This window comes from Cupressus sempervirens, chromosome 1, assembly GCF_028749045.1.
Source record: "Cupressus sempervirens isolate cs-2001-9-10 chromosome 1, ASM2874904v1, whole genome shotgun sequence".
Taxonomy (NCBI): Eukaryota; Viridiplantae; Streptophyta; class Pinopsida; order Cupressales; family Cupressaceae; genus Cupressus; species Cupressus sempervirens.
In genome coordinates, this window is record NC_143118.1 from 90,966,026 (window position 1) to 90,986,029 (window position 20,004).

At 33.9% G+C, this 20,004-nt stretch overlaps 1 protein-coding gene across 6 annotated transcripts in view; it reads left to right on the forward strand.

Annotated features, from left to right (window-relative positions):
• Window positions 1-9,055: 9,055 nt before the first annotated feature.
• LOC149576373 (uncharacterized) overlaps window positions 9,056-20,004 on the forward strand; it is a 51,864-nt gene continuing 40,915 nt past the window's right edge. Inside the window, exons 1-3 of one of the 6 annotated variants that reach the window (XM_089817049.1) lie at window positions 9,061-9,381; window positions 9,779-9,861; window positions 10,287-10,371. The gene's annotated coding sequence lies outside the window, so the exon portion shown is untranslated. Of the gene's footprint in view, window positions 9,382-9,778; window positions 9,862-10,286; window positions 10,372-20,004 lie in introns of all 6 variants that reach the window. The other 5 variants (XM_089817034.1, XM_089817055.1, XM_089817036.1 and 2 more) reach the window with 5 other exon arrangements.

Below are 20,004 nucleotides of genomic sequence, written 5' to 3' on the forward strand. Positions count from 1 at the left end.
TTAAGGACCCTAACATTCCAAGTAAGGATATTCATGGCACTTGGGGAAAGATCTTCCCCTTCCCTACACTTAGTGTATTGGTGAGTTTAACCTAACCTTTATCTTTCCCATCTTTCTATTTTAGTTCATGCAAGGATTTTTGTTCTCCATTCCTCAACACTTTTGCACAATATGAACCTTCTTTACTTGAGAGGAAAAATCCTAAACCTAGAGGACCTGACAATTCCCTAACTATTTCTTCCAAATCATCATTAGCATTGATGGGAGTTGATTCCCTTACTTTGTTGTTTGCCTCCTGAATTCTGGAGATCAAGTTAGATTTTTGTAATTTTAACTCCTCGTCACATATTTCATCAATAAACTGATTCATAAGATCCTCCACTACCATGTCATTAAGCACTTCAATTAAGATATTGACTCTATCTTCCTTTCTTTCTTGGGTTTCACTTTTGGGTTCCCCTAAAGCCTTACTTATTTTGCTTGCATCCCTAAAGGATGAAGTATACGAAAAATAAACTTCCTCATCATTCTTCAAGCTGACAATAATAGATTTGAGATAGGGGGTGATTTCCCTTATTTCTCCTTCTTCTATCTCACCACTTAGGATGATTGAGAATCTTCCTTCCTCCCCATTTAAGACAATATTAATATCCCTAGAGATTGCTCGATTATCATCAATAGAAGGTTGACGCTTGACTAGATCTATATCCCTGAAGAGACCCTCCACAAGTCTTGGTTTAACAAAAATAATCATTCCATTAAAATTTATATCTAGGGTTTTAAATTATATTGTATTCACATATGTTTTACCTATTATAATTGGGATTGAAACTCCTAGACATGATTCTATCAATCCTACATAGGTACCTAATTTGGAACCAATTGTCCTAAGCATTTCCTTGAACAAGAATTCAATAGCTTCTAAGAAGTAAGATTGCTTTCTCTACTTCGAATCTCATTGATTATTTTGGATCAAAGAAGGGGATCCATTCTATTTTTTTTAAAGGATAACCATTCAAGCCTAAGGTATTTCCTTATAGGAGCTCATTCCTAAGATTTAAACTATTACAAGCTAAACAAATAAATTCATTTTCCATGATTGTAATATTGATATGTTTACCTAGGAAGCTTTTTAGCCAATTTGCAACACTGCGTACTTCCATCCCTGGTCTTGTCCAATGGGAAAAAAGTCCTCAATCCTTATATCTCTTTTGAACATATTCAAATGCATGTTTTGAAAGAATATTTTCTTCCCGATCTTGCTCTTTGACCTCCCGTATTTGCTTTGCAGTTTCTAAAGGTCCTTGAGTTAGGATAACTTTTCTTCTCTCAAAGAAAAGAGTTAATTTGAGGTTGTCTTTACTATCTTTCCTATCCATAGTTTGGAGAGGTGTAAAGCTATTTGAATGTTTACCAAATTTCTTCCTTCCTGAATATTATGAAATATGGCTGAAGGGATTCATTTTTGGCCATCATTAGGACGTACTATGTTTTTCTTCATTCTGTGTGATCGATCCTTGGTCCATCCCCCATCCGATTCCTATTCATTTATAAGTAGAGGAAATGACCTGTACAAAGGTAATGCATATATTGTTGCCAAACAATGTTCACATTGCCTGTAAAACCTAAGTTGATTCAGACAAAAATTTACCTAGTTTGCAGGTGCATGAGCAGAGCCCATCATTTAACTTTTGATTTTTAAAATTGATTTAGGTTTTAGTTTTTAAATTATTTATTATTATGTTAGTTCAATTATTTTAGATGATTGTTTTATCCATATATGATAAATTGAATTTAAATAAATAAAAATAAATAAAATATATATAGGTAACATTTCGCTTTTGACTAGAGCTACAAACTAGTGAGGCCACAATCTAGGAGACCTCATCCTCGAAACCACCAATTGAGTTGGCATGAACACCTTTTTGCGATTGGAGGCTTCAAACTTGGGACACTGTATCAACACGGCTTGTAATGAGCAACTTTTGTCGTTGCATTGTGGGGTCAACCCCAATAAATAATATTTATCAATCTATTTAATTAAAATAAAATATTATGTTATTTAAATAAAAATTATTAATAATCTAATTTATTCACATAAAGTTATATTAAAAAAATAATTTTATTATCAAGCACCTATCGACTTATCGTTGCAAAAGCACAAAAGCCAACTGCTAGTGAATAATTCTATGTTATGATTACTAATAAAGGTGTACAATTATTTCAATTAAATAATCAAAACTTATGTAAGTTATTAGAAGGTATGAAACATTTTAGTGAGCTTTTAATTATTATGTATTTAGCAAGTTTTAAAGATAATGACTAAAAGATTATAGAAAGTTATGTTAACAAGAAAATAATGACCAAACATATAATATCCAAATCAATCAATTTAAAATATATAATATTTTTTTAATAAATATAATTATTTTTTATATTATATATTTCAATTTATATTTAAAATGATAAAAATGAATAAGTTATTAATTTAATTCAAATATTCTATTGATATTTAAATATTTAATAAAATAATATAAATATAAATATATTTTAAATTTTTTTCTAACTTTCCTAATTTAAATACTTATAAAAATGACATTACTTCTATTTTCCATTTATTATGCCGAGAGGCATATATAATGGGAGCAACAATTCCCAACACGAGAATATTCCAAGGAATAATCCGTGTAAGTAAAAAAGATTTGGTGAGAGTTACAAATGAAATTTGCTTTTAAAAATAAATTTAGATAACAAATGTCATTTGGCATTCACAAAAAGAAAACCAAATTAAAATATGTAATGCAATTTGGCAATCATAATTATTAGCAAATAGAAGTAGAAAATAAATTTGATGGGAGTTACAAATGAAATTTAGTTTTAAAAATCAATTTAAAATAGAAAATGCCATTTGGCATTCACAAAAATGTTAAAAACCAAAATTAAAATGTGTAATGCCATTTGGCAATCATAATTTTTTTTTTGATTGGTAAGAGGCTAAAGCCAAGATTCATTATTATTATTATGCATTGTGCTCAATTATTATTATTTATTAAACTTGCAGACCTCCCATATAAGAGGTTCACAATTTACCATTGTGTTGTAGGCTCTTGCCTATTTGGCAATCATAATTATTAACAAATAGAAATAAAAAGATAAAGTTGATGGGAGTTACAAACGAAATTTATATTTAGAATCAATTTAACAAAGAAAATGGAGCAGTTACAAAGCATTTCTGAAATAATAGCTGGCCGAAATTATAGGAAGCCAAATGGATGTCGAAATATTAGGCCCTAAAAAATAGGGGCCGAAAAAATAGGACTTAAATAATTTCAGTTAAAATTTAAATATCAAATTTTTTTAAAATGATTTTTTGCATGCCCATTCATGCCTTTTTTTTGGAGAGTGGTGGAATTTTAAAGAAATTCGTGGAATGTGAAGAGACATCCATTTGGGGATATGAGTAGTCTCTCACAAGTTATAAAAAAGGCTCATCACTTCACTTTCATTTTGTGTTTGGAGGGAGGAAAAGGTGGAGATTATTAGAGGAGTAGATTTCTACTTTTATTTTAAAATTTTTTAATTTAGTTTTGCATTTAGTTTTAAATTTAGTTATGTATTTGGATTTAGATGTAGATTTTTTTTTTAAATTAGTTGTAGCATTCTACTTTGATTTATATTTCAATTTCAATAAGTTTCATTTAGATTTAGAATTGCATTCAAAATTGTTTAGATTTGCATATAATAATTTAAGTGTTTTATTTAAGTATTTTTTATGAAAAAAAATATATAATGTTTATGTTTGTAATGTTTGAAAACTGGAAGGCAATGCCACCATATTTCAAACATTACAATCTAAATGTTTCATTCATAATAGTTTTAAGTTTTATTTATCTTGTTTTGAACATTATTCATTTGAAAGAATTTATGTTAATTTCTAATACTTTTTTATTCTAATTATTTCTATATTTTGATGTTTGTTTTTAAATTTGCGGGTTAATATTTGAGTTATGGATGCCTTGAACGGAGAATCAAACATTATTAGTACTAGCCTAACTACTTTAGTGGCATCAAATAATTTCTTGGATACAAGGTTTGATAATTGCCAACAAATAATTAAAGAGTCACACACAAATATAATTAAAGTTGTGGAGAATGCAATATTGTCAATTGACTATGTTGAGGAAATGGAAGTAATGCAGATGAAATATGCAGAAAAAATCGTGTGTGACACATATACAAAAGTGGATGACGAAAGAAGTCTTTAACAATCATTGTTCAAATAAAGGTTGCAATACAATCCTAATCATTGAAGAATGTGGCATGTGTTCACACCATTATAGATAAATGTTATGTATATTGTTCATTCTTATCTGTGGTTTTAGGCTTTTACTTCTTCTAATTACTTGTATTAGGAGTTGTGTTTTGCCATTGTTTTATGTAACTTTCATCAAGAAGAGAACAAGAAAAAAATAAATATATTTTTACAAAAGATATTTTCAATGGATGTGGTTACTAAATATGTTAATTGAGAAATAAAATCATAAGTCTACATAGATGTCCTTCATGATAGGCATGCTTATTGATTATAATTCTTAATCGTTGTATTAAAACTTGCATTAGAATTGTTAAAAAATCAAAAATATATATGTTCTTACATCATCATGGAGAAATATTTTTCATAAAATTGATTCTCATCTATTTTTTCACACTTTTTACATCATCTAAATAGTTGTGTTGGGACTTATAATTTTTCTTTCATGAACAAGATACAATTTAAAATATTCGACTATTAGAGTTATTTTTAAAACCTATATCCCAATTTTGACCATAGTTCTACTTGTAATATTTCAACACTACACCTAATCTCCTACTTCCCATGTCCCTTGTTTTAGTGTAACATTTAACCACTTATCAACCCTGACCATAACACTAAGTGTTATATTAATAAAATTATAAACCTTGGATCCGAACTCTATATGTGATTGTACTAAGCATTTAGTCAATTATATACCTAACCTTAACCCTATATCTACTACTAAATAGAAATAATATTAGATTTTTAATAGGGGGAATAGAGAGAGAGAGAGAGAGAGAGAGAGAGAGAGAGAGAGAGAGAGAGAGAGAGAGAGAGAGTAGGGGGATTATGGGGTATATTTAAAGAGTAGGGAGAGAGAGATAACAGGGTCTATCTGGATATTAGAGAGAGAGAGAGAGAGAGAGAGAGAGAGAGAGAGATCAGAGGACATATCTAGAGATAAGAGGGGGCTCATATTATGTTTTTTATAGATAGATATTTTCAGTAGAGAGAGATTAGAAATAAGGGTCGACATAGACATATGATGGTGTATTTAGAGAGAGAGGGAGAGAGAGATTAGTTGACATATCTAGAGAGAGAGATTCTAGGGTGTATCTAAAGAGTATGGAGATAGAGATAATTTGGTGTATCTAGATATGAGAGAGAGAGAGAGAGAGAGAGAGAGAGAGAGAGAGAGAGTAGGGTGAGTATTGGGAGCGAGAGAGAGATTATGGGGTATATCTAAAGAGTAGAGAGAGAGAGAGAGATAATGGGGTGTATATAGATATTAGAGAGAGAGAGAGTAGTAATAAAGGAAATTTCTATAGAGAGTGGGAAGGGATGGGAGGAGTGAGTACATTATAAAAATATATAATAATACATGTTACAATAGCACTAATGATTATTATTTTAGTAGGGCTAACCCACATAAATGATTAACCTAATAGCTACCATAACACTAACTTGAATTGTACTAATAGCACTATGTCAATTGTGATATGAATAGTAAACCCAAAAATAAGCTTAACCATAATAATAGTACAAACCCTAACTCTAACTCTAATTCTAACCCTGACTCTAACTCTAACTGTAACCCTAACCCTAACCACAACCCTAACCCTAACTCTAACTCTAATTCTAACCCTAACTCTAACTGTACCCCTAACTCTAACTCTAATTCTACCCCTAATCCTAACCCTAATCCTATATATAACCCTAACACTTATCCTAGTCTAACCCTAATCCTAATTCTAAGATTAACCCTAACTCTAACTTTAACCCTAACCCTAACTCTAACTTTAACTCTAACTCTAACTCTAATGCTTACTGTAACCCTAACCCTAACCCTAGCTCTAACTTGAACTTGAACCATAACTCTAACTCTAACTCAAATTCTAACCCTAATCTTAACACTAATTCTAATCCCAATTCCAACTCTGACCTTAAATTTAACCCTAACCATAATTCTCACTCTAGAACTCCATCTCCATCTCATTCTCTAACTCTAACTCTAACTCTAATTCAAACCCTAAACCTAACCTAAAATCTAACTCTAACCCTTACTCTAACTCTACCTCTAATTGTAACCCTAACACTAACCCTAACTCTAACACTACTTCTACCCCTAACTCTAACCCTAACCCTAACCTTAATCCTGACTCTAACCCTAACTCTTACTCTAATTCTATACATAACCATAACCCTATATATATAGCCATAGCTATAGTACTAATTCTAATCTTAACTCTAACCCTAAATCTAACTCTAACTCTAACTCGAACCCTTATTCTAACTCAAATAATAAATCTAATCCTAGCCTTAACAACTCTAACTCTAACTCTAGCTCTAAATCTAACTCTAACTCGAACTCTGATTTAAACTTAAGTCTAACTCTAACTCTAACTCTAACTCTAATTATAACCTTAACCCTAATGCTAATCCAAAATTTAACTATAGCCCTAATGCTAACCCTAACTCTAAACCTAACCCTAATTCTAACCTAACTCTAATTCTAACTCTATCCCTAACTCTAATTCTAACCCTAACTCTAGCTCTAATTCTAACTCAAACTCAAACTCAAACTCAAACCCTAACCCTAATTTGAACCCTAACTCTAACTCTAATCCTTACCCTACCCCTAATCCTAACTCTGTGTCTAATTCTAACCCTAACCCAACCCTGACTCTAACTCTAACCATAATCCCAACCCTAACCCTAACCCTAACCCTAACCCTAACTCTAACTCTAATCCTAACCATAACTCTAACCCTAATAACCCTAATTCTAAACTTAACTCTCACCTTAACTCTAACTCTAGCTCTAATTTTAACCCTAATGCTACCTCTGATTGTAACCCTAACTCTAACTCTAACTCTAGCTCTAACCCTATTTCTATCTCTAACTTAAATTGTAATTGTAACTCTAATTCAAACCCTAACCCTAACTATAATTCTAACCATAACCCTAATTATAACCCTAATTCTATCCATAACTATAACCCTAATTCTCACCCTAACCCTAACTCTAACCTTAACCCTAATCCTCTCTATCTCCAATTCTAACTCTAACCCTAATCCTAACTCTAACTCTAACTCTAACCCTAACTCTATCTCAAACCCTAACCCTAACCTTAATTCTAACCCTAACTCCAACCCTAACTCTAACTCTAACTCTAAATTTAACTCTAATTATAACCCTAACCCTAACCCTAACTCTAACCTAACTCTAACTCTAGAATTCTTCCCCTAACTCTAACCCTAACCCTATGTATAATCTTAAATTTAACCCTAATTCTAATACTAACCCTAACCTTAATCATATCCCTAACTTTAACTCTAACCCTAACCTTAATGCTAACTCTAACTCTAACACTAGCTCCAACTCTAACTCTAACTCTAACTTTAACTCTAACTCATACTTGTACTCTAGCTCTAACTTTAACTCCATTTGTAGCCCTAACCCTAATGCTAATCCAAACTTTAACTATAGCCCTAATATTAACCCTAACTCTAACCTTAACCCTAATTATAACCCTAACTCTGACCCTAACTCTAATTCTAACTCTAACACTAACTCTAATTCTAACCATAACTCTAGCTCTAATTGTAACTCTATCTCTAACTCAAACTGTAACTCTAACCCTAATTATAACCCTAACTCTAACTCTAATCCTAACCTTAACTCTAATCCTAACTCTATCTCTAGCCCTAACACTAACCTTAACCCTAACCCTAATCCTAATCCTAACCCTAACCCTAACTCTAGATCTAATCCTAACCCTAACCCTAACTCTAACACTAACCCTAATTTCTACCTTAATTCTCACCATAACTCTAACTCTAACTCTAACCCTAGCTCTAATTCTAATCCTAATGCTAGCTTTGATTCTAACCCTTACTCTAACTCTAACTCTAACTCTAACTCTAACCCTTTTTCTAACTCTAATGCAAACCCTAACTCTAACTCTATTTCTAACTCTTACCCTAATTCCAACCATAACCTTAACTCTAACCCTAATTATATCGCTAACTCTAACCCTAACCCTAACCCTAATCAAACTCTAACTCTATCTCTAATTCTACCTCTAACCCTAATCCTAACCCTAATTCTAACCCTAACTCTAACCTTAACTCTAATTCTAACTCTAATTGTAACCCTAACTTAATTGCTAATCGTAATCCTAACTCTATCCATAATGCTATTTTTAATCATAACGCTAACCGTAACTCTAGCCCTAACCCTAACCATAACTCTACTCCTAACTATAACATTTTATGTACTAACATCGTTAAAATAAAATAAAAATCAAAGTTATGCAAATAAAACATTGTATATAGAATTAAAATATAAAATATTGAAGAATAATTTTATAGTAACTTTATACAACTATATTTAATAATAAAAAAATAACTTGCTTCTAACTATAACCATCTAGATTTCTTAAAAAATGTCTTCCACAGTGTGCGGCGACTACTACTAGCTTTTATATATATATATATATATATATATATATATATTATATGCCGAGAGTTATCCTTCTCGAAGCACCTATTTTATTTAAATCCTAACATACAAAAAAAACCATAGAATTTGAATTAAAATAAGTACCTCTAGAAAGATGACTTTCAGCATATATATATATATATATATATATATATAAAAGCTAGTATATTTATATATTTACACTTTTCTTCTATGTATCTCCTGTTCATATATATATATAAGCTAATATATTTATATATCTACACTTTTCTTCTATGTATCTCCTGTTCAAATATATTTATTTCCAATTCTATAATCAGCCGATAGACTATGTTTTATAGCAGTTTGCCGGGAAGAAAAGAACCATTCGCGGTGTTCAACGGTCCTCGCGACGGAAAACAAAATTTAGCTGCACTTAAATGTTTTCATTTAAAACGCTTTAAGGTCTACTATTTTTTTGTTTACTCTGAATAGATTACAGCAGCAGCTGTAGGGGTATTGGATTTGCTTCATCTCAGTAAATAAACAATTTTGCTGCGCTAGGGTTTCTTAATCTTTTTGCTGCAAGCTCTGGCCATACTGTTGGTCCCCGGCATCGTTTGACGGTACGAAACAATATGTGTAGGATTTTGCGGAAGTAACTTGCTATGGTTTCTGTCAGTTTTTTTTTCCTAATTTTTACGTGGACGGAATTTTTTTTTGGGTGCTTTATGTGAAGGCATTGGTCCTGTCGTTTTATTTGCTGCTGTATTTATATATTATATTATTGTATCTCCTAGCATTAGATCGCTAGTTGCTTCTTCAGGCAGAGATATTTCGAATTTTAATGTTTATTTGGCAGTTTTAAAATTTTGTTTATTCTGTCCATTGTTCTTAAAGTTTGTTTGTTTTGTTTTTTATCTTTTTTCACAATTTTCCTAATAGAATCACTAAGTTAGAATTGAATGCACGCTGCTTTTTATGTGACAATTTTCCTGACAAAATTATTAACTGCTTCCACAGCTATTTACACACAAAGGGTTCGTTTGGCTACGGAAATATAAATATGGGAATAGGAATACTTATTCTTAAATAGAAAAATGGGGGTACGTATTCCTATTCTTGTTTGGTTCAGCCAGAATTTGATGGGGAATTCACGGACCCAAAAAATTATGTTTTCTAAAATAATTAAAATTGAAATAGGAATAAGTATTTGAATTCCACCTATTGAGGTGGAATAGCAAATGCTCCTTTTTGGGCCAAAATTGGAATACGTATTCCTATTTTATTCCAATTCCAATTCCGATTTGGTGCATCCAAACAGAGAATTAAATTTTTTAAGAATTTACATATGCCTATTCCACTTTTATTCCCACTGCCAAACGGACCCAAAGTGATTGATAGAGATTTGCCCATCTTCATGTATTAAATTTATTACATTCTTTCTCACAAACCTTGTAAGTTGTACAGCATATTTCACAATTTTGTGCTATTATACCGGCTCTTCTACTTTAAAGAACAAATGTCACAGGGCAAGGGATCGGCATGACAGATATTGACTAAAATTTTCAAAGAGTGTGCTGAAGCAGTGGCAAACAGCTTGGTTTTCCAAATGGGTACGTGCTCTCACATAGTTGGTTACATGGTTAGGACTAATTGGTACAATTACGTACCAATAAGCTTTTCATATTATTACATTGTTTTCTGAAACCATTGCATTAACAAAAACAGGGGTGCTCTATTTGGCATATCATCACTCTCCAGGCAAATAGAGTTAACGTCTCTGCTTTTGCATCAGTTTTCAATGATTCTAGACATGATTGGTGTGTCTATTTAAGTATCAGATGTTTGTAACTGCAGATAACAATTCTCCATTCAAAATTTGACTGGTCTCTTGTTTGCCAAGAAAAATTGTACGGTTTGGCATTTATCTCGTGTTCTCCAATCATCCACATTTGTGCACCTAGTGTTGTTTTCCATTCCAAGGACATGAATAATCTCCTAGAAGCTGCTTTTTATGCACCTCATAAGTATTTTAGCTGCTTTTCTTTGTAGAAAGGTGCACAACATGTTATCTTCTTGACGCCACTTAACATAGGTAATGCCTACGAGCTTGAGCTTCTGCAGTCCTATATTGACTGGTGAGCTTTAATGGAGAACTAATCATAATCTACACTTCGATCATTTTTTTTGCTTTCTAGTTTTCTATACTTAAAAACTCACCTCTCAAAGAAGGATTGAAAGCAACTATCTGATGCAACGAAGTGCTTTGGCGGCCCCCTACAAAACTATTTTAAGGGTAAGGGCCACCCAACAATAGTAGGAAGGGCGATAGTAGGGGCCTTCTTAGGGCCACGAAACAAACCCAGTATACGCCTTTGGAAGCAATAAGAAGTTACATCTATTACAAAATCTGATATACAGAGATCAGTTCACTTCACACTTATCATTCGATTTCATATTTTCATGTAGCCGAGTTTCTGATAAAATAACGATAATCAGCAGTGATAGTGCAAGGAATACATCAGGTTCTGAAATGGAGAGAAAAATAATGAAAATGCAATAGGATGACTGCAGTCAGATCTGCATATAAGGATTCAGAAACAGTTACAATGATTGGAAGAGAGGAGAACATTTAGAATGAGAGTTATATCCAGCAATTAACTAAGGTAAGGACAATAACCAGATAATGTCAAATATACATAATTAAGGTTTTATATAGAGAAAATTGTGTTATTTTTAAGACTTCACAAGATTTGCTACAATCTTCTACTCAAAATTGTCTTAGTAGTAGTAGTAGTAGTGCTACTACTAAGACTTCACAATCGTCTTTTACAAATGATTTGAGTTGGCCTTATATAGAGGCTGCATGTACAATAAGTGGATCTAATTGATTTAAATCAAGGGCCAAGATCTATCCAATGAAGGCCCAAGATAACTGCTACAAGCATTAGATTCTGGGCAATTACATTTGAGCACTATCTTGTGGGCCAATGAAAAAATTACAATGCCTTCGAGAATCAATGATTAAATAGGTTAGGTTGAAGCTTATATAGAAGGCATCAATTAGTGGGCCAATGATAAAATACCATGTGGGCTTACAACAAATCTTCCTTTGACTTTTTCCCCTTTGGCAAATTCAATGGATTTGGACATAATATTGTTCAACTTGGAACACTTGGCATGATCTGAGTGATTGAAGATGAACGAGTGCCACCTTGATGTGCTTTTTAGTTCAACTTCTCTATCTTCATAAAGAAGTCTCTGCATCTGTAGCAGTATCTCTTGATACTCAATATACTTAAATTATTGATTGATTGTGATAGCTTGCATTCCCAAATTGCTCCATGCTTATGAACTTTGTCCATCTTCTGGAAATCTTCTCATTAACATGCTCTTGAACTTGACCTTTTACTTGAAATCTTGACATCTTCATGATGTCCTAACCTTGGCCTTGCACTTGTAATAGTGATATATTGATCCAATTGAACTTAGATTTTCAAAGGAAATCCAAGTTTGTAACGGTCTTCCTTGACTTGATCATGCCATTGCATTTGCTCTTTGAATTCCATTTTGACATTGTGAACTTGATCCCACATCTTCACTTCAACATTGAAACACCTTGCTAGCTTGATGAACAACTTGTGGTTTGTTGATGCACACACTTGAACAACCAAGCTTGCTTCCATCTTTGATCTGTGATACAACACCATGGACCTCTTATGTACATTCTATGCTTTCATCTTGCAACAAGAAGGGTTAGTGTTAACAAAACTAAAATCCATGATGATATATCCTTTGAATTTGAAATGCACTATTAACTTTATTATCTTGCAAGTCTTGATTGCAATGAACAAAATCTAAAAACACTCCAATCATTCACTTAGTCATGTTCAAAATCCCCAATCTAAGATGCATTATCAAATCTTGTACTTTATAGAATTGACATTCTCAAATCAAACAGAAAGGTCAGATTGACACAATTTAACCATTTGTTGTCTTCCATTCTAATCGCTTATGCATTTACTGTTAACATGAATGCTAATGATACTACTTTGGGGGAGTATCCTAAGCATTGGAGAACATTGACATGTTGCATTCATGATCGTGTTTATCATTGATGACAACATAGTATGGTTTCTATAAAGACTGGAAGAATAACAGTTAGAGATCTTGTGTTGTGCAATAACTGAGTAAGGGTTAAGTGATGCATAGTTAAGGATATGTTCTTGAGAGTGTCCTGATGATGCAGTTAAGAGAACAAAGTTTGAGTCAAAGACGTATGGCAGTTATGTTTGATTTACTATGAGTAGCGCAAAACCAAAGCATCTGCTTGGCAGTTTCTAATCTTTGCATTATATCTTTTAGCCAAGATATAATGAGGTGATGTGCAGTCAACTAGTGACAGAAGACAGTTAAGTGGTGACATTAGTGAGTGCACAAGACCTGGAGTTGCACATGTGAAGTTTTGTAATAGACTGTTAGCCGACAATGCTATTGTAATTGTAATTAATTGTATATCTTATTTTAATTAATTGGGAAAGACTTAAGATTGACTCAAGGAATTATTATGAAGATATGTTATAAAGGAAAGATGTTTTCCTTGATTGTAAAGAGTATCAAGTATCTATTGTGCAATGTAATTGTGAAGTGCGAAAAGGAGCAAAGTTTTGATTGAATGTGTAAGCGATCCAAGGGATTATTGGATGCGCAGTTCGTGATCTGGTTACAAGATTAGAAGGAGCAGAAGTCTGGTTGACAGGATAGAGACAGAGGAAGGAAGTACAATTCAATTCTATTATTCTGCAAGGAATAATACATAGATCATTTGAACATTGGGTTCATTGGTCTTAACCTTGAAGCTGTTTGGGCAGTGGGTCTGTCATGTTCCCAACTTCTGCCCTTCCTTAGTGACAACATTTCTAGCAAGGTTGGTCTATTATCTGGTTCCCATAGGCCAGCAGAGCATAGAGGGAACCAACCCAGGGGCTTTGAGAGTCATGCATGAGCTTCCCAAGTAGTTTGGAGCAGTAGACAACAATTTTAGGAGGGATTCCTAATTTGTAGGGATTGACTAGGAGTGGTCTAGGAGGCATTTTGAGACCTCGGCGAACATTTTGGAGACTTAGAGTGCATCTCCTATTTTTTAGGAGGCATTCCTATTTTTTAGGAGGAACTCCTAGTTTAGTGACAGTTCTCTCAAAGGTGCACACAGCAGGGGAGTCATTGGGACTCAATTTGGTTGATTGGGGCTGTCTCCTACTTTTTAGGAGCATCCCTAGATTTTAGGGATGGACTGCCAGTTGACCCATCTTGTCCGGCATCAGTCACAAATAGGTGACAAGATCAAATTCATGTTTGATTGGTCATTTTGGGCCTTTTGGGACCATTTGGGAAATATTTTAATATATTTAAATATTTCCTAAGTTGGTGATTAAATAAATTAAAATAAGGTTAATAATATAACCATTTTGGAGTAATAAGGGGATTTTGGCTTCAATTGATCAGGTACACCTATGTGTTATAGCTCGTTGGAAAGGTCTCGAATTATTATACATGATTTTTACTATCTGTAGACTTTTTGGTGCCTTCAGCTATGGAATTTTAATAAAGCAATGTTTTTCCTATAGCATGGACGACTTTAATTGGGAAAATGTTATTTTATTATATTTTATTTAAAGGGCAAAGTGTAATTTTTCTTTAGGGTTCAATTTACAATTGGAAGGGGATATAAGGAGATGGAGACCTAATTTCTTATTATCTTTTGCATATTGGAAAACTTGTTTTTGTGAATTGGCTTTGAGAGAGCAATTCTTCATCTGGGACGCAAACCTTAGATTCTGGACCGGTTGGGACGTAGCCCTCAGCAGTTATTGGCATTGGATTCTGCAGACAGTGTGCGTTGCTATCAGGGATAGAGTACACCATTCTTTATTGTGGATTTAGGTTGCAAATTTATGGTTTCAGCGTTACAGATTGATTCTTTCAGCTGGGACGTGATTCCTTGCAGTCTTACGGCTGCCATTTGCAGCAGTTTGCCATCATTGTTGGATGTAAGCTCTTTGGAACTGCATTAAATTTATTATTTGGCTTTATAAATCAGAAATCTGCCTGGTACGATTTATAGCAATTCTGATTTGGCTCTATGTTCTTATTAATTTTTAGTCTCCTCTCATGTTTATTGTTCATTATTCATTACTATTGTGAAAACTATCAAAAAACACAAAACAAAAACAAAACCTTCTGCAACTTCTGTCTATTCTCAAAGACCATCAAAGAAATCACAGGAAAAAATATAGTTTATTAATTTAAAAACTACAGCAGATTAGCAAGGGCATCTATCAGGGATCTTTCAGCAGTGGGTCCAGCTGTCTTCCACAACTCCTAACAGGGTTGGGATCTCCTAACAAGGATTCAAAGTCTCCTAACAAGGACTCATATGTACTGAATGTTGTAATAGACTCCTAACAGGGTCCATCCTCTAACAAGGAATATTTATATTAGTACATCATCTCGTGGGTACCATCCCCACAGGGGTTTTCCCTTTGATCAAGGGTTTCCCTAGTTAACATATTTGGTGTTATTGTGTATGAGTTTATTGCCATGGTTTATGTTTATGTTGATCACATGGTGTAGGATTATTAAGTTTGATAAAAGTGATAATAGTTGTATAACTGATTCACACCCCCCCACCCTTCTCAGTTATATCAGTGGACTATATATTCTAACATTTACAACCCCCCACCCATTATGAAACCACCACAACAACTGATTTCTGTTAATGTCAAAATTCTGAGATTAAAAAGTCAGATTTGAGAATACTTGATCCTGGGGGTTCTGATCACTACTTTCAGATTTGACCTTTTTTGCAATTCTAATTTTCTATGACAAGATCCGGACTTGTTTTGTTGTTTTGTCTTGATTTCTTAATGCTCACTAAGTCCAGATTCAATGTGTCTTTGCATGCTTTGCACTCACTCTATTTGCCCTTACAATTGAATTTGTGCCTCTGAATTGATTGCTTACATCTTATTAATAATTACATTTGGCGTGTAATGTTTATCTTCTTGATAAATATTAAATAGTTAGAAAGCAAGGTGAGAATATGTTTTTGTAACTTAGTGTTTATCTGATCATGCATGTGAAAGACTCCGAGATTTAAATATTGTACTTGAGGTTTGAGTGTTTCTTCCTCTCCTTGCCAAGTTTCATGAGAATAGCTTGCCTATTACATTTTGATACACTTCCATCTCAGCCACAATGAGGTCTCTCATCTTAACGTTGGGTACCATCCTTTGCATGCATTCAATGAAGCCCTTCATGACCTCTCCATTGAGATCCCTGTATGATGGAGAGAAGCGAAAACGAGGGTTGAGGAAATACCCTACCACCACATGAATGGGTTGATGAAGTTGATCGTTCCACCTCCTATCAATAATTGCCCATATAGGGTCAAATTTTAGGTCATTCTCCTTGCAGTAATTTCTTACAGCCTCTTTGGCCCTATCCATGACCTCATAAAGATACCCCATTGGGGTTTGTTCCCCATCTACCAAGCGAGGAACTTTAACTGAGGGCTTCACTACCTACAATTGAAACGTAGAAAAAGATTATCATTATTAGAGACTAGGGTTATAAATTAATAATGAAAGACTTGATTATTGAATTCAAAAAATAAAATATTCAACTTTTGATGTTTCCAAGTTACCTTCACAATTTCTATAGCTTCATAAAAAAAGTGGTTGTCAAAGACAATGCGTGCAACACTTTGTCCATCAAGCTTCTTTGAATAACTTGAGTCAAGCCATCGTTTCTTACAAACAATTGCTACAAAGGATTCAAAGAACCAATAAGACTTTGTAACGTTAAGAAAATTGTTGCAAATCTTGTGACCATGGGTCTAACGAACTCCTTCTTGTGGGTGTATTCTATCATCAAGCGAAGAATCCAGGGGTGATTGTAAATATATTTTGTAACCTTCCTTGCATCCTCTTCAACTAATCTCGCAGAATCTGATTTCCCTATATCCTCTAAAAGAAGGTTAATAAAACGTGCTAAACAAGGAGACTAGAAGAGTGTGCTACACTTATCTTGTAAGATCCTACCTGTTGCCACATATGTTGCTGTATTTTCAATTATTATTTGGACCACATTAGCAGCCCCAACCTCCATCATAACATGCTGTAGCATTAGAGCCAAAGTTTAAGCTATCTTTACCTTGCCCGAGGCATCCAAGGATTTGATAAAAGACCATTTGATCCTTGCAAGAAACCAAAAAAATTGATGATGTTATGGTTTCTTACATTCGTCCATCCATCTGAAAGTATGGTTTAGCCAACTGTTTCCATTGAATTTTTTGATCTTCAACATCTTTAGCCCTCGAAACAACATCTTTGAGCAATCTACAGGCACAAAATAAAAATGACATTAAGTAGACAACTTTGATTAAAAAAAATTACATTAAACAAAAATAGGTAAATTGTAAAATTGTAAAAGTATTAAAATTTTAAACAAGTAAGCTAACCTCCCACTTAAGTTTGTAGTAGTAGGTGCCTTGTAGCCCTTTTCCACCACCGTACAACCAGTCACAAAATTCAGAAAATAGAGACTTGCTGCAACATTGAAGGGGATGTTGTTAAAATACCAAACAGTGATACATTGAATGTCAGCTTGTTGATGCACATCATTGTTCCATCCAATACCCTCCAGTGATGGTTGTGCTGGAGGTGTATTTCTATGCACAAAAAACCCATCAAGAGAAGATTTATGTGGTCTACTAGAATCAAGGAAAGTGGAAGCCAAGTGGATGGTAAGTGTGTGGTGCCGTGGGCCACGAATAGAGCCCATTATGTCCTCAATTGTTGCTTCTTCTTCATCAAGGGTGATTGCAACGCTTGGTCACAATCCCCTTCATTTCATTATGAGCATGTTTTAGCACAATTCAAACTAATAATGGTGGTTATAAAATAATAAATGATTCAAAAGGAGACATATGTTGCGATTTGGAAATGGCTGCCCTTATGGCCAGTTTTGCCCTTTCCTTTTGCAATTTTTTCTCTTCTTGGACAACAAGCAAGGCATTCATCTCTCGTTTTATTTCCTCCGTTGTCTCCTCACAAATCCTTGTGTCATGCTTTTTGATCCCTACAAGGTGGTACTCAAACGCGAGATGCCTCCATGAATTTGTTTTTTGCATTTTATGCATATCACGCTATTGTATCGGTTCTTTCAAAGGCATATTTCCATGCCCTGTCTCTAGCCTCTTTAGGGTGCGTGCATAGAAATTTAGATTGACATGCACCTACAAGGCCACTAGAAGATGCTACAACTGACCTGGTTGTAGAGGAATCTATATTTGGCATTTAATGAAAAATCAATCTTTGCAGACAAAATAAAAATTGAGGCCACAAATTTAGAAATTTAACAAACATATTAAAAAACAAACTAAATTAGATTAAACTTTAAATAAACTTAAACACAAGCTGAAACTTAAAAGGAGAAAACAAAAAATGTGTTAGGTTATGAAATTATTGAGAGAACTAAGATTTTTTTGGAGAAATTCCTAAACAATGGTGTCAAATCTTATTCATTACACTCTAGATTGTGCTAGAGAACATTGCAAATGGTTTTACAGATTTTTTTATTTTAGAAAACTTACTTTGAATCCAGATTTGCTTATAAAATCTCTTCAAATCCACTTGCAGTTGATCTACAAGGCTGCCAATGATAATGACTCCTCATCTATATCCTCACTCTCATTGCCCTCCTCTTGAATGCCATCCAATCTCGATACAATCCAATCTCGATACAAAACCACCTCCATAGCCTGCCTCTCCAAATCATTCATGTCATCCCCTATGAACAATGAAGGCTGCTTCTGTGCTATTCAATCACCACAAGGATCTATGTCATCTATACCAAGTGGACCAACTAGTGTGGACTCTACCTTTCTAGTGAACAACTTAAGATTGTATTGTACAAAGGCAAGGTCATTGAGGCATTTTTGTGCCAACTTGTTCCTCTTCTGTGTGTGAATCACTTTGAATAAGCTCCAATTATGCTCACAACTAGATGAACTACATGATTGACGTAATGTGTGAAGGGCAATTTTTTGCAGATTTGGGACATTTCCGCCCTAATTTCGCTACCAAGCATTTGCAAGATAAATATTAAAGAGTTAGAAAGAAAAGCGAGAACATGTATTTGTAACTTAGTTTTTATTTAATCATGCATGTGAAAGACTCCTAAAGCCAAATGTTGTACGTGGGGTTTGAGTGTTTCTTCCTCTCCTTGCCAATTCCAAGGAGGTTAGCTTTATTGTTGCATTTTGGTACACTTCCATCTCGGCCACAATGAGGTCTCTCACCTCAATGTCGGGTACTATCCTCTACATGCATTTAATGAAGCCCTACATGACCTTTAATTGGGATCCCCATACGATAGAGAGGCAAAAATGAGGGTTAAGGAAATTCCCCACTGCATGAATGGGTTGGTGGAGTTGATTGTTCCACCTCCTATCAATAATTGACCATATTGGGTCAAATTTTAGGCTGTTCCCCTTGTAGTAATTTCATATAGCCTTTTTGGCCCTTTCCATGGCCTTGTAAAGATACCCAATTGGGGTTAGTTCCCCATCTACTAAGTTGAGAAAAATGGGTTTGCCACCTACATGTGAAACGTAGAAAATGATTATCATTAATGTGAGGTTAGGGATATAAATTAGTAATGAAACACTTGATTATTGAATACGAGAAAATTAAATATTTAACTTTTGAAGTTTCCAAGTTACCTCCACAATTTCTACGGCTTCATAAAACTAGTGGTTGTCAAAGACAATGTGCGCAATACTTTGTCCATTAGGCTTCTTTGGTTAATGTAATGTCCCCTCTAATAAGGTTAGTTAGGGACAAGTAATACCTACAAAATAAATGTTAGAATCACAATAATAATAAAACTAAGTATATTACTCTACCCTCTAATTTAACCCCAATCTTAAGGACGTCTCCAAGTCGGGCTTCCTAGTTCATAGCTACTTTGCCGTCTTCCCGGGAGTGCACTCTTTAAAATTCTTCTTGGACAGGCATCCTCTATCCAAGGCTACTCACATATGCATATGTTGACAACTTCAGAATATTCTGGTAGGTTGATTATCGACCATCGCAAATAATGGAGATCTTAAATATCTCGCATGCTCCATGCTACAATATCAACACTTGGCCATTGTAGACAATGGAGATCTTAAATATCTC